The sequence below is a fragment of the Arachis hypogaea genome, chromosome 7 (assembly GCF_003086295.3).
Source record: "Arachis hypogaea cultivar Tifrunner chromosome 7, arahy.Tifrunner.gnm2.J5K5, whole genome shotgun sequence".
Lineage (NCBI taxonomy): Eukaryota > Viridiplantae > Streptophyta > Magnoliopsida > Fabales > Fabaceae > Arachis > Arachis hypogaea.
In genome coordinates, this window is record NC_092042.1 from 38,263,286 (window position 1) to 38,282,095 (window position 18,810).

Consider the following 18,810-nt stretch of genomic DNA (forward strand, 5'->3'; position numbering starts at 1 on the left):
ATGACAAAGGAATATAGTGCTATTCTCCAAAGAGAGTTGCCAGAGAAGAAAGATGATCCTGGGAGTTTTTACATACCTTGCACCATAGGAAACATAACAATTGAGAAGTCATTCTGTGACCTCGGTGCAAGCATGAACTTGATGCCTTTGTCTCTAATGAGGAAACCTCAAATTTCTGAGCTGAAGTCCACACGAATAGTTCTCCAAATGGCTGACAAATCCACTAAACAAGCACTGGGAGTTGTGGAGAATGTGTTGGTAAAAGTGGAAAAATTCTTTCTCTCTGCTGACTTTGTTATCTCAGATATAGAAGAGGACCCTAACACTCCCATAATCCTGGGGAGGCCTTTCCTAGCTACGGGTAGAGCATTGATAGATGTTGAAAAAGGGGAATTGTTGCTGAGAGTGCATAATGAGCATCTTGCATTCCATGTTTTTAAAACCCTGTATGAGCCCACTCAAGAAGAAGATTGTATGGAGGATAAGGCCAGAGATCAAAGCTTGAAGGAGGTAGTCAATGAGTTAACTCCAAGACTCCTAAAACCATGCTTGAAAGGAGTAGAGATGGTGCAATAGACCAAAGAAATCAAGAAGGACTTAGATCCAAAACCCCCAGATGAGAACCTTAACACCCCAGATAAAGAACTACCAAGGTATGGATTATCTTCTGAGAAAGAAAAGAAGAAGAGGCCAAGAGGGTGGAGAAACAAGAAGATCCCTACTGAAGGCTTTTCACCAGGGGATAAAGTGGTGTTAAACACCCAACCAATGAAGGTGTCTCCACAAGTGTCTGAATACTACACTGTGAACCGGGTCCTTTCACTTGAACACCTAGAGATCATCAAAGAGGATACTGGAAGGAAGTTCACAGTAAGAGGAGAAAAAATGAGGCACTATGATTTTCAGCCTTCATGATCAAAGAACAAGATGTTAAGCTAGTGACAATAAAGAAGCGCTTGTTGGGAGGTAACCCAACCTGAGGTAGTTTTATTTTCCAACTATTTCAATAAAAAGGTTAATTAGCTTTATCTGTATTGCAAGGAGCTAAGTTTGGTGTTGCACACCAAAACAATTTAAGGGAGAGTGAAGGATGCTAAGTTTGGTGTTCCACCAGAATCTCATTTAAAAACATATTCTCACCGTCTGCAGAAAGGGTTGCTAGCTCCAAGCAATCAGATAAACCATTTAACCATTGTCTGTTTTCTAGTTTTTAGATTTATAACCTTTAGCAAAGACAAAAGAATTCACATATGGTTAATTGGATAAATAAGAAATAATGGAAAGGAATTAAGTTTGGTGTTCACACACCAAAATAAATTCAAAAGCCATACTCAATTCATGCATACTAACCAATTGCTTAAAGGGCTTGATAAGCAAGCAAATTTTGAGGATTATGCAGGAAAGAAGCCAACATTTGGAGACAGTCTGCATTATGACTCGAAAGGGACACAACAGGAGGAAGAATGAAAAGCTATAACCCAAAAGGTTGTGTCTGCACTTAATCCTTGTTGTTGAGAAGTACTTTAAATTGGGAATTCATATATGACTTGCTAAAGTGTTCATTTAGTTGTAAGTGAAAATGCTACCAAGAATGAGTAACCTGCATAATAATTGTCATCCTTCATTATCTTGAATTTTGTTTTGTTTCCATATGCTTGAATAAAAGAGAAATGTTTGAATTAGGAAGTAAACATCCAATGTTGGATAAGTTAGAATGAAAGTTAGTGGTGGTATTTGTTGATTTAATGCATGGCTTATGAAATAAATGATGCATAATGATATGTTCTGTGAAGAATGAACTAGCTTGCTGTTATGAAGGCTTATATCATTAAAGATCCATTGAGAATGAATCAAAAAAAAAAAGAAAAAAAGAGAAAAGCCAAAAAGTGGCAAAGGAACAAATAATAAGGCTAGACACTAATAGCTTGGACCATAGGACATATGCCTGTGGTGTTTTTGTAATAGGACATGCTTGGACATGTAAGTTCTGAAGAGTATTTCAAAACTTGGCCACTTAGATCAACGGATTTGGGATTGCCAACTGAAAGTCCACAATAAAGAGCAACCTAGCTACAAAACACTTAGTTATCCAAAGAGATGCTGGGCATCAATTATCCTAGGAAGAAAAGGTGAGCCATGTGTCTGTGGTGAAGGAATGTTGAGCAAAACTAAGCCAAAGGCTGCTGCAACATTTGCCACCAAGCCTTCAATGAATAATAAGCTCTTTAAGCAAAACAAAGAAGGAAAAGTTAGCAAGGGAACAAACAAAAAGTAAAGCCTTATAGCAGCAAACTTAGTGAACCTTTGAGGAAACATCTCTTATGTAACAACAAGCAAAAAATGAGCTACCATTAACTGCATAAAAACCCCATGAACCAAGTTCAACTATATGCTCAATAAGGATATGCATACTTCTCTGTTTCATTTCATTTTCTCTTATGTTTGGTGCCTGCTTGGGGACAAGTAAGGTTTAAGTTTGGTGTTGTGATGACAAGTGATGAGCGGATAATTTATACGCTTTTTGGCATTGTTTTTAGTATGTTTTTAGTATGATTTAGTTAGTTTTTAGTATAATTTTATTAGTTTTTAATTAAAATTCACTTTTCTGGACTTTACTATGAGTTTGTGTGTTTTTCTGTGATTTCAGGTATTTTTTGGCTGAAATTGAGGGACCTGAGCAAAAATCTGATTCAGAGGCTGAAAAGGACTGCAGATGCTGTTGGATTCTGACCTCCCTGCACTCGAAGTGGATTTTCTGGAGCTACAGAAGCCTAATTGGCGCGCTCTCAACGGCTTTGGAAAGCAGACATCCTGGGCTTTCCAGCAATGTATAATAGTCTATGCTTTGCCCGAGATTTGATGGCCCAAACTGGGTTGCAAATCAGCTTCAAAATTTCCAGCGTTTAACGTTGGAACTGGCATAAAAATTGGAGTTAAACGCCCAAACTGGCATGAAAGCTGGCGTTTAACTCCAGAAGAAGTCTCTACACATGAAAGCTTCGATGCTCAGCCCAAGCACACACTAAGTGGACCCAGAAGTGGATTTTTACGTCATTTACTCATTTCTGTATACCCTAGGTTACTAGTTCATTATTAATAGGATCTTTTGATATTGTATCTGAACCTCATGACACTTTACACGTTTCTTTGTGTACTTTCCACGGCATGAGTCTCCAAACCCTATGGTTGGGGGTGAGGAGCTCTGCTGTGTCTTGATGGATTAATGCAATTACTATTGTTTTTCATTCAATCATGCTTGTTTCCATTCCAAGATATTACTTGTTCTTAAACCGGATGAATGTGATGATCCGTGACACTCATCATCATTCTCCACTATGAACGTGTGCCTGACAACCACCTCCGTTCTACCTTAGATTAAGTAGATATCTCTTGGATTCTTTAACCGGAATCTTCGTGGTATAAGCTAGAACTGATGGCGGCATTCAAGAGAATCCGGAAGGTCTAAACCTTGTCTGTGGTATTCTGAGTAGGATTTAAGGATTGAATGACTGTGATGAGCTTCAAACTCCTGAAGGCAGAGCGTTAGTGACAGACGCAAAAGAATCACTGGATTCTATTCCGGCCTGATTGAGAACCGACAGATGGATAGCCGTGCCGTGACAGGGTGCGTTGAACATTTCCACTGAGAGGATGGGAGGTAGCCACTGACAACGGTGAAACCCTTGCATACAGCTTGCCATGGAAGGAGCCTTGCATGCTTGAAGAAGAAGACAGTAGGAAAGCAGAGATTCAGAAGATGGAGCATCTCCAAAGCCTCAACCTATTCTCCATTACTGCAAAACAAGTACTTATTTCATGTTCTTTTGCTTTTCACAATCAATCCTGATAATTTCTGATATCCTGACTAAGATTTACAAGATAACCATAGCTTGCTTCAAGCCGACAATCTCTATGGGATCGACCCTTACTCACGTAAGGTATTACTTGGACAACCCAGTGCACTTGCTGGTTAGTTGTGCGAGATTGCAAAGTGTGATTGCAATTTCGTGCACCAAGTTTTTGGCGCCGTTGCCGGGGATTGTTCGAGTTTGGACAACTGACGGCTTATCTTGTTGCTTAGATTAGGACTGTTTTATTTTTGTTGGTTTAGAGTCTTTTATTTGACTTTAGTTTTATATTTTAAGTTTAGTGTCTTCTTTGTGTTTTCCTTTAAGTTTTCGAAAATTTGTGTTTGATTTTCTAAAAATTTTAAGTTTGGTGTCTTTTGTGCTTTTATTCACTTAAAAATTTTTCAAAAATTTGTTCTTGGTGTTCATCTTGATCTTCAAAGTGTTCTCTTTGTTTTGATCTAAAATTTCTAAGTTTAGTGTCGTTCTGTTGTTTTTCTCTTTCCTTATTAAAATTTAAAAATAAAAAAATATCCTTTCCTTGTTTTACTCATAATTTTCGAAATTTTGCATTAAATTAGTCAAAGATTTTCAAAATCATATCTTTTCAATCATTTTTATTTGCAATCATATCTTCTCAATCATATCTTTTTCAAAATAATTCTCAATCATATCTTTTTAATTGCTAATTCCAAAATCTTTTTAACTAATTAATTGACATTTTATTTTATTTTCCTTTTGTTTTATTTTATTATTATTTTCGGTCATTTTTAAAAAAAAAAGAAAAAAAATATATACTTTGCTTGTGAATTTAGATCATATTCCCTTTTTCCATCATGGACCTAAGTGGAATTGAGCAGTCAAGAAGGACTCTGGGGTCATATGTTAACCCCATTACAACTGCATATGGGAGTAGCATCTGTACACCTCCCATCAAAGCAAGCAGCTTTGAGCTAAATCCTCAACTCATTATCATAGTGCAGCAAAATTGCCAGTATTCCGGTCTTCCACAGGAAGAGCCTACAGAGTTTCTGGCACAGTTCTTACAAATTGCTGACACAGTACGTGATAAAGAGGTGGATCAGGATGTCTACAGACTATTACTGTTTCCATTTGCTGTAAAAGATCAAGCTAAGAGGTGGTTAAATAACCAACCTACAGCAAGCATAAAGACATGGAAACAGTTATCAGACAAATTCCTGAATCACTTTTACCCTCCAAAGAGGATGACACAGCTAAGGCTGGACATCCAAGGCTTTAAACAAGAGGATAATGAATCCCTTTATAATGCCTGGGAGAGGTATAGAAGTATGCTAAGAAAATGCCCCTAATGTTTTCAGAGTGGGTACAATTAGACATCTTCTACTATGGGCTTACAGAAAAAGCTCAAATGTCTTTAGACCACTCAGCTGGTGGATCTATACACATGAGGAAGACAATTGAAGAGGCTCAAGAGCTCATAGACACTGTTGCTAGAAATCAATATTTGTACTCTGGCAATGAGTTCTCCCCAAAAGAGGAAGTCATGGCAGTAGCCACTGATCCTAATCCTCAAGAACAGATGATTGAGCTTAATCAACAATTGCTCCTGATGACAAAACAGTTAGCAGAATTTAAAAAGATGCTCCATGAAACTAAAATTGCTAACAAGAACATAGAACTGCAATTGAATCAAGCAAAACAGCAGATATCTAAACAGATAACAGAAGAATGTCAAGCAGTTCAACTGAGGAGTGGGAAGACATTGAATAACACTGCTCAAAGTGGCAAAAAGCCAAATAAGGAACAATTGACAGAGGATAACCAAACCACTGCCCAAAATCCCTCTGAGGACAGTAAGAGCCCAGAGAGGAATACTTTTGGCGTTCAAACGACAGAAAGGGGAGGAAAGCTGGCGTTAAACGCCCATTCCTTGCCCAGTTCTGGCGTTCAAACGCCAGAGAAGGGAGAGAAGTTGGCGTTAAACGCCCATTTTCCACCCAACCCTGGCGTTCAAACGCCAATGGGGAATCAGACACGTGAGAGTGCTGATAGTAACCCCTCTAAAAAGGCTTCTCCAACCACTTCTGTAAGGAATAAACCTGCAGCAACTAAGGTTGAAGAATATAAAGCCAAGATGCCTTATCCTCAAAAACTCCGCCAAGCGGAGCAGGATAAGCAATTTGCCCACTTTGCAGACTACCTAAGGACTCTTGAAATAAAGATTCCGTTTGCAGAGGCACTTGAGCAAATACCTTCTTATGCTAAGTTCATGAAGGAGATCTTAAGTCATAAGAAGGATTGGAGAGAAACTGAAAAAGTATTTCTCACTGAAGAATGCAGTGCAGTCATTCTGAAAAGCTTACCAGAAAAGCTTCAAGATCCAGGAAGCTTTATGATACCATGCACATTAGAAGGTGCTTGCACCAAGACAGCCCTGTGTGACCTTGGAGCAAGCATCAATCTAATACCTGCATCCACTATCAGAAAGCTTGGGTTGACTGAAGAAGTCAAACCAACCAGGATATGCCTCCAACTTGCTGATGGCTCCATTAAATATCCATAAGGCATAACTGAGGACATGATTGTCAAGGTTGGGCTATTTGCCTTTCCAACTGACTTTGTAGTGCTGGAAATGGAGGAGCACAAGAGTGCAACTCTCATTCTAGGAAGACCTTTCCTAGCAACTGGACGGACCCTCATTGACGTCCAAAAAGGGGAATTAACCCTGAGAGTCAATGAGGATGAGTTCAAGTTGAATGTTGTCAAAGCTATGCAGCATCCAGACACATCAAATGACTGCATGAGCACTGATATTATTGACTCTTTGGTGGAGGAGGTCAATATGACTGAAAGTCTTGAATCAGAGCTAGATGACATCTTTAAAGATGTTGAGCCTGATCTGGAGGAACTAAAGGAAATAAAAGAAATTCTGAAAATTCCTCAAGAAGAAGATAAACCTCCTAAACCAGAGCTCAAGCCACTACCACCATCCCTGAAATATGCATTTTTGGGAGAAGGTGACACTTTTCCAGTGATTATAAGCTCTGCTTTAAATCCATAGGAAGAGGAAGCACTAATTCAAGTGCTAAGGACACACAAGACAGCTCTTGGGTGGTCCATAAGTGATCTTAAAAGCATTAGCCCAGCAAGATGCATGCACAAGATCCTATTGGAGGATGATGCTAAGCCAGTGGTTCAACTACAAAGGCGGCTAAATGCAGCCATGAGGGAGGTGGTGCAGAAAGAGGTCACTAAGTTACTAGAGGCTGGGATTATTTATCCTATTTCTGACAGCCCCTGGGTGAGCCCTGTCCATGTTGTCCCCAAGAAGGGAGGCATAACAGTGGTTCATAATGAAAAGAATGAACTGGTTCCTACAAGAACAGTTACAGGGTGGCGTATGTGTATTGACTACAGAAGGCTCAATACAGCCACCAGGAAGGATCATTTTCCTTTACCATTCATAGACCAGATGCTAGAGAGACTGGCAGGTCATGAATATTACTGCTTTTTGGATGGCTATTCAGGTTACAACCAAATTGCAGTAGATCCTCAGGACCAAGAGAAAACAGCATTTACATGTCCTTCTGGAGTATTTGCCTACAGAAGGATGCCTTTTGGTCTGTGCAATGCACCTGCAACCTTTCAGAGGTGCATGCTCTCTATCTTCTCATATATGGTAGAGAAAATTTTGGAAGTCTTTATGGATGGCTTTTCAGTATTTGGAGACTCATTCAGCTCCTGCCTTAACCATCTAGCACTTGTTCTGAAAAGATGCCAAGAGACTAACCTGGTCTTAAACTGGGAAAAATGTCACTTTATGGTGACTGAAGGAATTGTCCTTGGGCACAAAATTTCAAGCAATGGAATAGAGGTGGATAAGGCAAAGGTAGAGGTAATTGAAAAATTACCACCACCTGCCAATGTCAAGGCAATCAGAAGCTTTCTGGGGCATGCAGGATTCTACAGAAGGTTTATAAGGGATTTTTCAAAAATTGCCAAACCTCTGAGTAATCTGCTAGCTGCTGACACTCCATTTATTTTTGATAATGAGTGTCTGCAGGTGTTTGAGACTTTGAAAGCTAAGCTGGTCACAGCACCAGTCATCTCTGCACCAGACTGGACATTACCATTTGAACTAATGTGTGATGCCAGTGACCATGCCATTGGTGTAGTATTGGGACAAAGGCATGGTAAGCTTCTGCACGTCATTTATTATGGAAGCCGTATTCTAAATGATGCACAGAAGAACTACACAACCACAGAAAAGGAGTTACTTGCAGCGGTTTATGCCATTGACAAGTTCAGATCTTATTTAGTAGGATCAAAAGTGATTGTGTACACTGACCATGCTGCTCTTAAATATCTACTCACAAAGCAGGATTCAAAACCCAGGCTCATAAGATGGGTGTTGCTTCTACAAGAGTTTGATATAGAAATAAGAGACAGAAAAGGGACAGAGAATCAAGTAACTGATCACCTGTCAAGGATAGAACCAGTAGCAGGAGCATCCCTCCTTCCTACTGAGATCTCTGAAACCTTTTCGGATGAGCAATTGTTTGCTATTCAGGAAGCTCCGTGGCTTGCAGACAGTGAAAACTATAAGACTCAAGGTTCCCTTTCTGTAACCATGGAGAGGAAGCATGAAGAGCTTCTCTCAAAACAGAGTCAAACAGAGCCCCCACAGTCAAACTCTAAGTTTGGTGTTGGGAGGCCACCACCAACTTCTAAGTTTGGTGTTAAACCCCCACATTCAAACTCTAAGTTTGGTGTTGGGAGGTTCCAACATTGCTCTGAACATCTGTGAGGCTCCATGAGAGCCCACTGTCAAGCTACTGACATTAAAGAAGCGCTTGTTGGGAGGCAACCCAATGTTATATTTATTATTTTCCTTTGTTATTTTATGTTTTCTATAGGTTGATGATCCTGGGAAGTCACAAATTCAATTGAAAAAGCAGAAATAGAATGAAAAATAGGAAGAAAAATAGCACACCCTGGAGGAAAACCTTGCTGGCGTTTAAACGCCAGTAAGGGCAGCAAATGGGCGTTTAACGCCCAGTCTGGCACCATTCTGGGCGTTTAACGCCAGAAAGGGGCACCAGACTGACGTTAAACGCCAGGAATGGGCACCAAGCTGGCGTTAAATGCCAGAAATGGGCACCAGCCCGGCGTTTAACGCCAGGATTGGCAGAGGAGCATTTTTGCTCGCCACTTGGTGCAGGGATGAATTATCCTTGACACCTCAGGATCTGTGGATCCCACAGGATCCCCATCTACCCCACCACTCTCTCTCTTCTTTCTTTTTTTGCTCGAGGACGAGCAAACCTTCTATGTTTGGTGTAGTAAAAGCGTTGCTTTTTGTTTCTCCATAACCATTTATGGCACCTAAGGCCGGAGAAACCTCTAGAAGGAGGAAGGGGAAGGCACAAGCTTCCACCTCCGAGCCATGGGAGATGGAGAGACTCATCTCAAGGGATGCACTTTCCTCCACAAAACTATTGGGAGCAAATCAACACCTCCCTAGGAGAATTGAGTTCCAACACGGGACAACTAAGGGTGGAGCACCAAAAACATTCCATCCTCCTCCATGAAATTAAAAAAGATCATAGAATCATGAGAGAGGAGCAACAAAGGCAAGGAAGAGACATTGAGGAGCTCAAGCACTCCATAAGATCTTCAAGAGGAAGAACAAGCCGCCATCACTAAGGTGGACCCGTTCTTTAATCTCCTTGTTCTTTATTTTCTATTTTTCGAATCTTTATGCTTATGTTTATCCATGTTTGTGTCTTATTACATGATCATTAGTATCTTAGTGTCTATGCCTTAAAGCTGTGAATGTCCTATGAATCCATCAGCTCTCTTAAATGAAAAGTGCTTTAATCGCAAAAGAACAAGAAGTATAGGATTTCGAATTCATCTTTGAAACTAGTTGAATTAGTTTGATGTGGTGACAATGCTTTTTGTTTTCTGAATGAATGCTTGAACAGTGCATATGTCTTTTGAATTTGTTGTTTTAAGAATGTTAAAATTGTTGGCTCTTGAAAGAATGATGGAAAAGGAGAACTGTTATTGAGGATCTGAAAAATCATCAAAGTGATTCTTGAAGCAAGAAAAAGCAGTAAATACAAAAAAAAAACGAAAAGAAAAGAAAGAGAAAAAGAAAAGAAAAAATAAAGTTGTGATCCAAGGCAAAAAGAGTGTGCTTAAGAACCCTGGACACCTCTAATTGGGGACTCTAGCAAAGCTGAGTCACAATCTGGAAAGGTTCACCCAATTATGTGTCTGTGGCATGTATGTATCCGGTAGTAATACTGGAAGACAAAGTGCTTTGGGCCACAGCCAAGACTCAGAAAGTAGCTATGTTCAAGAATCATCATACTTAACTAGGAGAATCAATAATACTATCTGAGTTCTAAGTTGCTATAGATGCCAATCATTCTGAACCTCAAAGGATAGAGTGAGATGCCAAAACTGTTCAGAGGCAAAAAGCTACTAGTCCCGCTAATCTAATTGGAGCTTAGTTTCTTTGATATTTTGGAGTCTATAGTATATTCTCTTCTTTTTATCTTATTTGATTTTCAGTTGCTTGAGGACAAGCAACAATTTAAGTTTGGTGTTGTGATGAGCGGATAATTTATACACTTTTTGGCATTGTTTTTAGTATGTTTTTAGTATGATTTAGTTAGTTTTTAGTATAATTTTATTAGTTTTTAATTAAAATTCACTTTTCTGGACTTTACTATGAGTTTGTGTGTTTTTCTATGATTTTAGGTATTTTCTGGCTGAAATTGAGGGACCTGAGCAAAAATCTGATTCAGAGGTTGAAAAGGACTGCAGATGCTGTTGGATTCTGACCTCTCTGCACTCGAAGTGGATTTTCTGGAGCTACAGAAGCCCAATTGGCGCGCTCTCAACGGCGTTGGAAAGTAGACATCCTGGGCTTTCCAGAAATGCATAATAGTCTATACTTTGCCCGAGATTTGATGGCCCAAACTGGCGTTGCAAATCAGCTTCAAAATTTCCAGCGTTTAACGCTGGAACTGGCATAAAAATTGGAGTTAAACGCCCAAACTGGCATGAAAGCTGGCGTTTAACTCCAGAAAAAGTCTCTACACATGAAAGCTTCAATGCTCAGCCCAAGCACACACTAAGTGGACCCAAAAGTGGATTTTTACGTCATTTACTCATTTCTGTATACCCTAGGTTACTAGTTCACTATTAATAGGATCTTTTGATATTGTATCTGAACCTCATGACACTTTACACGTTTCTTTGTGTACTTTCCATGGCATGAGTCTCTAAACGCCATGGTTGGGGGTGAGGAGCTCTGCTGTGTCTTGATGGATTAATGCAATTACTACTGTTTTTCATTCAATCATGCTTGTTTCCATTCCAAGATATTACTTGTTCTTAAACCGGATGAATGTGATGATCCATGACACTCATCATCATTCTCAACTATGAACGTGTGCCTGACAACCACCTCCGTTCTACCTTAGATTAAGTAGATATCTCTTGGATTCTTTAACCGGAATCTTCGTGGTATAAGCTAGAACTGATGGCGGCATTCAAGAGAATCCGGAAGGTCTAAACCTTGTCTGTGGTATTCTGAGTAGGATTCAAGGATTGAATGACTGTGACGAGCTTCAAACTCCTGAAGGCGGCGCGTTAGTGACAGACGCAAAAGAATCACTGGATTCTATTCCGGCCTGATTGAGAACCGACAGATGGATAGCCGTGCCGTGACAGGGTGCGTTGAACATTTCCACTGAGAGGATGGGAGGTAGCCACTGACAACGGTGAAACCCTTGCATACAGCTTGCCATGGAAGGAGCCTTGCATGCTTGAAGAAGAAGACAGTAGGAAAGCAGAGATTCGGAAGATGGAGCATCTCCAAAGCCTCAACCTATTCTCCATTACTGCAAAACAAGTACTTATTTCATGTTCTTTTGCTTTTCACAATCAATCCTGATAATTTCTGATATCCTGACTAAGATTTACAAGATAACCATAGCTTGCTTCAAGCCGACAATCTCCGTGGGATCGACCCTTACTCACGTAAGGTATTACTTGGACGACCCAGTGCACTTGCTGGTTAGTTGTGCGGGATTGCAAAGTGTGATTGTAATTTCGTGCACCAACAAGTCATCATATGCTAGCTTTGCAAGCATTTTTCACGTGTTTCGTTAGGTTTTATGGACTTTCTTGCATTGTAAGTAAGTAATTTGGAGTGGAATTGCATGGTTTTGTAGAATCAATCAACCATCATTTATTTGATACAAAATCATGAGGTTTAAGCTATAATTAATTCGTTTTTGAATGAATTATAAGCTTTGTGAATTTTGTGATACTTTGATTGGTGGTTTTGATTACTTGTAGGTGAAGAAAAAAAATAAGAAAAGCGTGGCCTAAGGAGCGTGCTCAAAGGAAACCAAAAATAGGAAAAGCGTGGCTCAATGCAAAGAGCAAGAGCACAAAGCTCTTGCCAAGAGCCTAGAGCTCTTGCAAGGAGCGCTACTTTAAAGGCAAGGCCAAACAAAAGGGAGAGCTACGCTCTCCAAGAGAACCGAGCGCTACACAACAACAAGGAAACAATGCAAAATTTCAAAGCTCCGCTCTTGCCAAGAGCTTTATCGGGAGCTTTCCAAGAAAAATCAAGGAAAAAGAGTTTGCTAGTGCATGCCATGAGATTCGAACCCAAAGCCAAGGGGGAACGTTCCAACGCTACTTTGCAAGAAAAACAAGCCAATTTGGCTTGTTTGAACTCTCCAAGGATTGAACCAAGTGCCTCAAGAAAGCATGGTATTAAGCGCTACTTGGTTGCCAAAAGAAATGGCCAGCAATTGTTCTCCCAAGGGTTCGAACTATGGACCTCACTAAGGAAAAGGAGGAAGCTCAGCTCTTGCCAAGAGCTGAGCGCTATTCCCTTTATCTCATGAAGTATGATTCACGCATTGGCACAAGGCAAGGAACAAAGCTCTGCTCTTGCAAGGAACCGAGCCTAGCCCTGGGAGCAACACCCATGGGCTAGGAAATTCAACAAAAATTCAAAATAAATTCATTTCTTCACCAAATTAAAAAGCCCACCCCAAATGCTGAAATCCAAAATAGGAAGTGTATAAATAGATGTTAGTTAGATTTAGAGAGGACCTTTTTTTTACTTTTGATCATTTTTAGACTTTTTCATTTTGGAGTTTACTTTTGTTTTGAATTTTCATTTTCTTTGAACTTTAGCTTTGAATTGGGAAGGAGAATTGAGTTCTCTTCCTCTGGGTTTACTTCTTTTCTTTTCTGCATACTTTGCTTGAGTCTTGGGTGTTGAGAATTGAAGAAATTCTGTTTTAATCTCACCTTGAGATCTTTTTGTTCATTTCACTGCATAATTCAAGGATTTGTGCTTTGATATACTTTTCTCTACTGAATTTTATCTTTAATTCTTCTGCAATTGTTCTTTGATTGGATCAAGGAAGGCAGTGAGATCTAGACTTATTTTCTAGTCTCTTGACCCCTGAGATCTGCATTTTCTGTTTAATTTATCTACTATATGCTTCTTCAAGCAATTTTACTTTTCTGTCTGAAATCTGTTTCAATTCAAGTCATCTTTTACTCTTCTATTAATTGCAATTTATTTTTCTTGTTTAAATTTGCATTCCCAGCTCTCTAAGCCCTTTAATATTCAAGCAATTTACATTTCTTGCACTCTAAGCTTCTGCAATTTATATTTCTTGCACTCTAAGTTTCTGTCATTGATAAACCCCATTTGTAGGGTTTATTTTATGCTTCATTTAAGGGATTTTATGACCTTTTACCCGCATTTGTTCAATGAAATGGCATGGTTTTGTGATTGTCTCCTAATTAGTGCTTAAGTGTGAAAACATGCTTTCTAGACCTTAAATTAGTTAATTTTAATTCACCCTTGATTCCACTAGATGCCTTGATTTGTTTGTTAAGTGATTTCAGGTTGAAAAGGGCTAGGGAAGGATCAAAGGAGTGAAAGGAAAGCATACAAAGTGGAGAAGATCATGAAAAGCCAAAGAATTGAACTTGCCCATGGACGCGCGCGCGCATCAGGCGCTTACGTGCACCTTGCGAATTACCCCATGGACGCGTACACGTGCTGTGCACGCACGCATCGGTGCTGGTATATGATTTTTTAATGAAAACGTGGCCAGCGAATTCAGAAGGGTTGTGGGGCCCAATCCCAGCCAACGTTGGCGCCAAAAAATGCTATTTAAAGCCAAGGATTGAAGAGCAAAGGGGATTCCATCATTCACACTCTTTAGGATTAGTTTAGAGTTAGTTTTAGAGAGAGAAGCTCTCCTCTCTAGAATTAGGATTAGGATTCGGTTTAGTTCTTAGATCTAGATTTAGATTCATGCTTTCTTCTACTTTTGATTCTCAATTCTTGTTGTTACATTCATCTTCCTCTATTCTTTTGTTGTAATTTCCTTTATGTTGCTTCTATATTTTGTTGTAGATCTACCCTTGTTCCATCTATTTTCTTTCAATTCAATTTGAGGTAATTCATAATAATTATGTTTCTTTTGATTGTTGTTATAAATTCATTGCAATAATTGTTGTTAGATTTCATTGTTGTTATCAATTTACTATGCTTTTCTTTCATGCCTTCTAAGTGTTTGACAAAATGCTTGGTTGGATTTTAGTATAGATTTTGTTCCTCTTGGCCTAGGTAGAGTAATTAGTGACTCTTGTGTTATCTAATTCCTTTGTTGATTGATAATTAGAAGTTGCTAATTGATTTGAATTCCTCTAAAGCTAGTCTTTCGTTTAGGAGTTGATTAGGACTTGAGGAATCAAGTTAATTCATCCACTTGACTTTCCTCCATGGTTAGAGGTTAACTAAGTGGTAGCAATGAACAATTTGTGGTCACAATTGAGGAGGATAACTAGGATAGGACTTCTAGTTCTTATATCTTGCCAAGAGCTTTGTTAGTTGTTAGTTTATTTTCTTTGCCATTTATATTTCTTGTCTAATATCTCAAAAACCCTAAAATATCTCATAACTAATAACAAGACACTTTATTGCAATTCCTAGGAAGAACGACTCGAGGTTTAAATACGTCGGTTTATAATTTTAGGGGTTTGTTACTTGTGACAAACAATCTTTTGTATGAAAGGATTATTGCTTGGTTTAGAAAATATACTTTACAACGAGATTTCATTAGTGAAATTCTAAACCATCAAAAATCCAATCATCAGTCATTTACTTTACTTGTTCTTTAAGATTCAGCACTTTTACTTCCTTAGCTCTTTAATTTATTACAATTCTTCCCTCTCCCTTTACATTTCATGCAATTTAGACTCAAAATCTCACTGGTTTTGTGTGTTTGAGCTCTAAACTATGTTCCAAAATAATATTTCTTCAAACAAGTTTTTCAAAAAGTTTTATTCAAATTAGTGAAATACTATAAAAATTTCTTGAAAAAGAAAATATTACTTTAACCAAGTGGTAAAATATGCACAAAAATCAAACAAATATGCAATCAATCATGCAAATGCAACAATGAACAAGGAAAATAAACCATTGGTGTTGAGATAGAAGAGTAACTAACCCATGGAGATCGGTATCGACCTCCCCACACTTAAAGATTGCACCGTCCTTAGTGCATGCTGAGATGTGCAAGTAGACGGGTTTCTCCAACTGACGCTTTTCTCCAAAGATTGGACAAATGGACTTGTTTGTCTTCCCTTTTAGAAGCTTTTCCTCTCCCTTTGTGGTGGCCATCCTGAAAGAAGAGGGAAAAGAAGAAAAAGTAACCTAGAAATAAAAATAAGAATATAAATAAAGTCTGGGTGGGTTAATGCCAAATAATGGGGGTCTCAATTACATGGGAGCTACAACATGCAAGTGAGAAAATAGTAGAGACACATGGCATATCAATAATGTAAAAATTTGCAAAAATGAGGGAATAGAGTGTGGGTAAGGAGAGATAATATAAATTCATGTCAATGCAAAAGTGATACAGGCATAAAAGATTGGCATTGATATAAATAATATTACCTAACCAGAATAAAACAAGTCACTAAGCACTCAAAATAATTCAACAGAAGATGCAACAGTTAAATAAGAAAATTCAACACCAAAGGAAAAATAATAAATTTAGAAAAGAAGGAAGAATATACATTAAATTAAAATGCAATGAATGGAATATGCAAATAAATAAAATGAAAGATAAGAAGAATGAGAAGGGAAAGAAGTGAGTAAGAAAGGAGGGAGGGAAAAATTAGGATTGGGGAAGAAAAGATAAGATATTTGGCAAATTAGGATAAGTTGTGCGGCGCAAGCGACGTGATTACGTGGGGCACGCGGTCACGTGACTTGCACTGATACTGATTGACGCGGTCGCGTGACACAATTCATGCTACTGGCGCGAGGGCAGCCTCGCGGTCGCACAACTCTCTGTTCAAATTATTATTAGTGCCAAATTTTAAGTGACGCGATCGCATGGGGCATGCGATCGCGTGAGTGGGCTTTAGAAGAATGTGATGCGGTCGCGTGGGTCACGTGGCCGCGTGGGTAGAGTTGTGGGTCAGCACCAATCCAGCACCACTCTAGCACAATAATTGGTTGTGCACCCTTTTACGTCGAAATCCAGGGCACACGGCCGCGTGGGGTACGCGGTCGCGTGGGAGGCCATTATTCCCATATGACGCGGTCGCGTCAACGATGCGGTCACGTGGGACGATTTGTGCCACTGGCACGCCTCCAGCCGCGCTCCAGCGTGACTCTCTGTTCGTTTTTTATTTTCTCCCATCTCCTTTCGACGCGGACGCGTCGCTGATGCGGTCGCGTCCCATGGCAAATTTTTTTTTATGCAGTATGCAGAATGCAAAATGCAATGAATGTCATGCAAAAATTGCAGGTTCAATAAAAATTCAAAAACAGACTAAAATTAAAACTAAAAAGAGAATGATCATACCATAGTGGGTTGTCTCCTACCTAGCATTTTTAGTTAAAGTCCTTAAGTTGGACAATTGATGAGCTTCCTGTCATGGTGGCTTATGGTTGTACTCATCCAAAAATCTCCACCAATGTTTGGAATTCCCACAGCCTCCGGGATCCCAAACTAGGCGCAGAAAGCCTTCAAGTAAGTTAAAGCAAGTGACAAGGCCCCAAGAGTGGTGATTAATAGAATGGATTCCGGGGTCCCAAACCTTGCCTTTGCACCCGTCTTTTGGTTGAGCAATATTGTTCCATACGGGTGGCAAGCAGTCTGAATTCTCACGTAAGCGGCCAAACAACTTCCTAGACCCATTCAGTTGAGCTTTACACCAACCTTTGCGTTTAAACTTAAAGCTTCCAACCATGATGAACCTTGCTTGACAATACTTGCCACTAACCATCTTCCTCTTACTCTTGATGCCACAAAGAGCTCTAAGTTGACCATCCGTCTCTAGTAGCCCATATTCATGTGGGAAAGTAAAGGACAAGAATAAGAGTTTTACCCACTTGAACGTTGTGTTGGACGGTAATGGTCTTGGGAGAGATATTGCTAATGAATTTGCAAGCTCCACTCCCTTGTGCTCTTTTCTGACAACTTCCACCTCTTTGTAAGCTTCTTCAATATCAACCTCTTCCTTTTAGTAGCTTTCTTCTAATTTGACCTCTTCTTCACTGCTTACCAAGGGCATGGGAGGTTGTGCTTCTTCTTCTTTAATCTCCATGTCAAGTTCTATGGGAGAGGATTCAATGGTAGATAAGAATTCATTAATGATGGAATCCATCTCTTGATCGTCCCCTTCAAAGTCTTAAACCATGATATGCCTTGGAGGTTGTACACCCTCCTCAACATTAAATTCAAACTCCTTAGAAGGGGGCTCTGCGACTTGAGTTTCCCATGGAGGTTTAGCATCTCCTAAGTCTTCAACCACTTCTTCCTCTTCAATGGCAGGCGTAGCTTCTTCCAATTGTTCCAGTATAAAATCGTGCTGCTCACTGTCTACCGGAGTTTTTAACTTCTCCTTCATGCCACGTTCTTCAATAGATTCTCCACATGAAGCCATGGGGGTTCCTTGAATGTCTGAATGTCGGGAAGGTAATTGATTTATCGCTTGATCCAGTTGGTGAAGGGTTGCATGAAATTTTCCACTATTTCCTTGAGATAATCCCTTGATTCTTGTTGCGCTCGGCTATCATAAGTAGGATCATAGTGCTCTTGGATTGATGGATATGGAGATGGTGTATATTGAGGTGGTGGTTTTGGGTATGGTTCATATGGTGGTTGGTGTGGTGAATGAGGATTGGGGTCATATGGAGGTGAATGGTGGAAAGGGGCTTGTGAGTGTGGTGGTTCAAAGTTGTGTTGTGAGGATGATCTCTGAGCATACGGTGGGGCTTGTTGGTAGCTACTAGGCGGTCCACCATATCTCTCAGCTTGGTATGCATTAGGATGGTCTTTGTCTGTGATATTTTGGAAGGTGTTGTTGCCTAAAGGGTTGATCAGATCCTCTTGGCTCCGTCCATCTTTGATTGCTTTGACCTTGATGCATCTTCTTGTTATGGCTTCCATTCCTTGCAACAAAATTCGAACTAAACTCAAAGCGAGAGGGGTGAGAATTCATAGTAGTTATCAGAAATAAGGGGGAAAAAAAGAAACAAATAAACAAGTAAAAAAAATATTTTTTTTGAAAAATATTTACAATAACCAATAATAAGGCACAAGTTTGCAATTCCCCGGCAACGGCGCCATTTTGACGTTAGAATTTTTGCTAGTAAAGAATTTTATAAAGTTTCATTGTAGATATAGTTTCTAAACCAACAAAAATCCCTTCGTGCAAACGTTTTGGTTGTCACAAGTAACAAACCCCTAAATAAATTGATAACCAAAGTATTTAAACCTCGGGTCGTCTTCTCAAGGAATTGCAGGGAGGTATGTTCTTATTATTGGTTATGAGTTTTGTAAATTGGGGGTTTTGAGAGTAAGGAAGAAGTATGTTGAATGATAGGAAAAGAATAAAA